At 44.8% G+C, this 4,860-nt stretch overlaps 1 long non-coding RNA gene across 1 annotated transcript; it reads right to left on the reverse strand.

The window, feature by feature from the left end:
• Positions 1-1,118: 1,118 nt before the first annotated feature.
• On the reverse strand, positions 1,119-2,139 carry LOC146889786 (uncharacterized). The gene is made up of 2 exons (XR_014999666.2): positions 1,966-2,139; positions 1,119-1,429 (listed from the first exon to the last, which is right to left on the reverse strand). It is a non-coding gene; the product is annotated as an uncharacterized LOC146889786 (long non-coding RNA).
• Between the last annotated feature and the right edge of the window lie 2,721 nt (positions 2,140-4,860).

The raw sequence follows: 4,860 nt of genomic DNA on the forward strand, positions 1-4,860 counted from the left end.
GGCTAAGCTAGCCAGGCAGCCAGGACAAACAAGTGGGCCCTTCCAGGTACAGTGTGGCCTTGTTGGAGTAGATGTGGCATTGTTGGAGGAGGTGTGTCACTAGGAGATGGACTTTGATGTCTCAGATACTTAAGTTTGGCCTGTGAATCTCTGTCTCTTCCTGCTGCCTGCAAATCTAGATGCAAAACTCTCCGCTCCTCCTCCAGCACCATGTCTGCCTGCACACAGCCATGCCTCCCATCATGGTGATAAACTAACTTAACCTGTGAACCTGTAAGCCAGTACCAGGTAAATGTTTTCCTTTATAAGAGTTGTCGCAGTCATGGTGCCTCTTCACAGCAATAGAAACCCTAACTAAGACAGTGGTCTTCTGTCTTTTATAGTCCATAGCCTGTCCACTGAAGCTACTGGTAGCCTTAGGTATAGTGTCTCTGAACTAATCATGTCTTCTTCACTGGCGCTCATTTCAAGGTCACTAACACATCCTTCAGCCACCACACTTGCCCTCATCTTCTGTCTACCCAACAGACATTTTTCTCTAATTGTATTAGAACTCATCTGTCATATATAAAACATACAGCCACATACAGCAACACGTACAACTTACATCCTCTGCAAGGTCACAGAGCCCCCAGTCGTCCTGTCTTTCTAGTCCCATCTCCTTTCACTGGCTTGCCCATCATATCCCAGCTTCCTGACCATGTTTCAGTTATGCTGAGTTTAACCCCTGCAACCCATCTCTCTCTCTCTCTCTCTCTCTCTCTCTCTCTCTCTCTCTCTCTCTCTCTCCTCTCGACTTTCTAATGCTGTCTTCCATGTATGCAGACCTTAATCCAGACATTACTCCTCAAGTCAATTTCTCACATGATGCCCTACTTTGCCCTCCCCCAAACTGCACTTGTATACTCTGTCTCCTTCCACTAATGCAGAAGCTCCTTATGGGCAGAATCATGTGATCCACCCTGCGCTCTGTCCACATGGACTGGACTGGTTCCTAGCCCAAAACGGAGCGCAGTAAACATCTGTCAAGTAACTGAGTGACCCCTGCCAACAGGACCTCTTCTCCCAAATACTAAATACCAACACTTTGTTAGACACAGAACACTCGGGAAGCACTATTTTCAAAAACAAGCGGCTTATCTCTTTGAGGGGAATATTTCAAAGCACAATGTGATAAGACTGTATTCCAAAGTAAAGAAATGTCCTGTCACGGACACACGCCACGGGCCATTCATCTTTCATTCCCACTGGATTAAGACCTAGGAGCCTGATTTTAGCACCCTGGTCTTCAGACGAACCCTGATGAGTTATTTCCTTTCTCCAGACAATTGATAAACGGAAACTCCTGGTCCAATTCTCAGTATCATTTACTGCATCTTTCATCTTTAGAAACCTGTCTGCGTCATCTCGGTGCGGTCACAGCTCCACTCTGTGGATAAACAAGGAGACAGGTTAGGAATACAGTATCGATATGTTTCCTGGGTGAACACTGGGAAAACCTGCTAGACTGTTTGAGAGATGGTGATCCATAAAAAAACATACACACGCGGTAGAACGGAAAAGACCTTGATTCTTATTTAGGTAGCAGAGTAAAATCTCTAAAAATTAAATATGAAATCAAGGTCCAATAAATATTTGGTAATTTTCATGCTCCTTTTTTCCCCCATCATCTTCCATTCCTTATTTCCACTGACTCGAAACTGCTTAGCAACATTCTCTGAGGTATTTCAGCCCTGACACAGTAGCTACCAACACATGCATTTTAAAAACTCACAAACAACAAAACCCAAAGTTCATTCTGGTCAGACCTAGAAACGAAATAATTAAAAGCAAATGATTCCCTACGTCTGGGTGGAGAGTTCAGCCATGGCAACAAGCAGAAACGGCATGCCCTCTTCTGAGAAGTAAAAAAAAAAAAAAAAAAGGCCAGAATGTTTTCCACTGATTAGCATCTCTGACCCTTACCCAGGGAAAACAATCTGTCCCGAGGCTGCCAATCAAGCAAATAGGGGTAACAGTAAATCAAGACCTCAGCAAAGTCCATCTGGCACAGCTTCCTGATCAGGTGCAGAAACGAGTTGATGGCCCCGCCCAGGAAAGCCCAGAAGTATTTTAAGTATCTTTCAGTGTGCAACCTTAAGATCATGGGTCTCCACAGCTAAACCCAAACCAGGAGCCCCAGCTCCAGCTAAAAACCTTAAACCAGTTCAGACCAGCTTCAACATGTAAATATGGCAACAGAGTAACTGTCCTTCCTCTAGTGAGCTGAGAGTGGGCACCGGAATACATTGCGTTCGTCACTGAACTAACTCGGTTCGGAAGCTTCAACACAGAGAGACTAGAAACTTAGCAAAGTTTATCTTTGCTGGCCTCAGATAAACCCTCCGTCTCCTCCCTCCCCCACTGCTTCTGTCCCTCGTCCCTCGTTAGCCCTCAAGTTCTTTTCCTATCAAAACAGCCTGACAAACAGAGATCTGAATTCCTTAGCTCTAAAATAAATGTTTGTTGGAGCTTCAAGGATGACCTTGCTCAAGGAGCTGAGTGGGAGGTAGAACTTGGAGATACAGCGTGCTCAGGAATCCCAAAGAAGCCAAGGAGGCTTGCAGGGGAGGTGGCTCTTGGAACCTGTGAAACCACACACAGTACAGCAGCTGCCTGCTTTGCCCACACGTTGGTTGCAAATCCATTTCAAAATGTCAAGAGCAGACTCTTTCCTCGGGTAGGTCATAGTCCACAGCCGTGTAAACACTTCATTTTCCCTTCATGAAAATAAGGATCAGGATACATAAGCGACAGAGTTAGTTCAAAGAGGGGAAAGTACAGAGGAGACAAAGACTGAACTCGGGTTTTCATGGATGAATAAGAAATTGTCGACAGACATGGTCAAACCCTTGTGAGCAATGGATCAAAATGTGTGAGGCAGGTAGAATAAAAGCCTTGTTTTGTTTTATTATCCATTAGTGTGGCCTTTTATGTGCCTGTCTTTCCCTTCCAGAAGTTTCTTACCTTAGATGGTATGAACTCTGTTTACAATTACCAGTGTTCCATATTAGAACATCAATATGTCCTGAGACTGTGACTGGCAGATCTTCACGGTGCCGGATAATATGACAAGGACACAGCCCACCACAAAGCAATTTACAACATAATAGGTTTAGACAGAAATGTGCTCAAATAATACCAAATCATTCAAAATGGAATTCAGGAAATCCCCAAGTCTGGACAGAGTTCTCCTCAAGGCTGCCAGCAATTGTTCCTGCCTGGACCAGTCTTCCCTCAGCCAACAGCATGGAGGTTAATTAGAACGAGCAGGGCTTTGCTGAGATTCCAAATGTTGACGACTGTCCCCACCACCCGTGGCGATATCAGCCTGCCTTGGTCTCTGTGTGGAGAATTTGAACTTGATGACCAAGAAGTCTTAAGGCTGAACATTTCTAACAATTTGGGTAAATGTCCTCCAGAGTTTCTGGTGTTGGGCCAACCACAGTTTTCCTTTAGCAAAAAAGCCTCATCCCTTCTCTTTCTACTGTTTAAAGACACATGGACAAATTTTGGATTAGCTTTTCTCCTCCACCCCCCTTTGATTCCCCTCTGTATGCTTTCAATATGTTTTATTGCCATTGGTGACTAAAGTGGCTTCTTGGGCCTATGACAGGGCAGAATAGAGTCAGGTTGGAAGAGATATAGTGAGAAGGTAGGCAGAGTCAGGGAAAAGCCATGTAGCTGCTGCAGGAGACAGACACCAGATGCTAGACAGAGCCTTACCAGTAGGCCACAACCGCATGGTGATACACAGATTAATAGAAATGGGTTCATTTAAGATATAAGAGCTAGCTAACAATACGGTTCAGTGATTGGCCAAGCTGTACTTTAATTGATACAGTTTGTGTGTGTTTATTTCGGGTCTGGGCAGCCGGGAAACGAATGAAAGGCCTCAGACTACAAATCTACCTTTAGGAAGGCCTCTCATCTTGCCAAAAGCACACACATCCAGTTTCACATCTACAAATTCACATCTATTTGCCGGCTAAAGTCCCACTGTAAAGCCATCCTTGCAAAAGGATAAAAGGAGTCTCAGTGGGGACTGATCTAATCTAATGAATAGATAAAAGACATTTCTATGGGCTGGCGAGATGGCTCAGCAGTTAAGAGCACTGATCGCTCTTCCAGAGGTCCTGAGTTCAATTCCCAGCAACCACAGGGTGGCTCGCAACCATTAATAATGAAATCTGCCCTCTTCTGGCCTGCAGGCATACATGCAGACAGAACACTGTAAGCAAAATAAAAAAATAAATCTTTTTTAAAAAAGAAAAAAAGGAGTCTCAGCAAACTCTGGAGTGTTTATTTGATGGAGGAGAAATACACAGGAAGGCCAGCAAGATGGCCCAGGGAGTAAAGGTACTTGCTACCAAGCCTTCCCACCAGAGTTTGATCTGCTTCCCACACACAGTGGAAGGAGAAAACCAATCACTGCAGGTTTTTCTCTTAACCCCCACTTTGTGCACCCTGGCCCATGCACCCTACCAGCACATGCACACACAGAGTAAACAAACAAACATGAAGTTATACAAATGGGAGGTTTTTTGCCATAGCATCTTGTGGTTTAGACTCCTAGGCACAAATATGGCTCGGAAACCGTTCCATCTCATTGCTTGCTTTATTAATTTGTTTCATTTGATCTGTTTTGTAGGACTAGGCACTGAGCTGAGTGCCTCCACATGCTAGGGAAGCACTGAGCGATGGCCCCAGTCTCCTTTTAATTTATTTGAGACGGGATCTCACTAGGTAGCCCAGGCTGACCTTGAACTCGGTCTGTAGAGCAGAAAGGACTTGAACTTGTGATCCTCAGCCTCCCAAGCA

Source organism: Myodes glareolus, chromosome 26 (genome assembly GCF_982192425.1).
Source record: "Myodes glareolus chromosome 26, mMyoGla1.1, whole genome shotgun sequence".
Classification (NCBI taxonomy): domain Eukaryota; kingdom Metazoa; phylum Chordata; class Mammalia; order Rodentia; family Cricetidae; genus Myodes; species Myodes glareolus.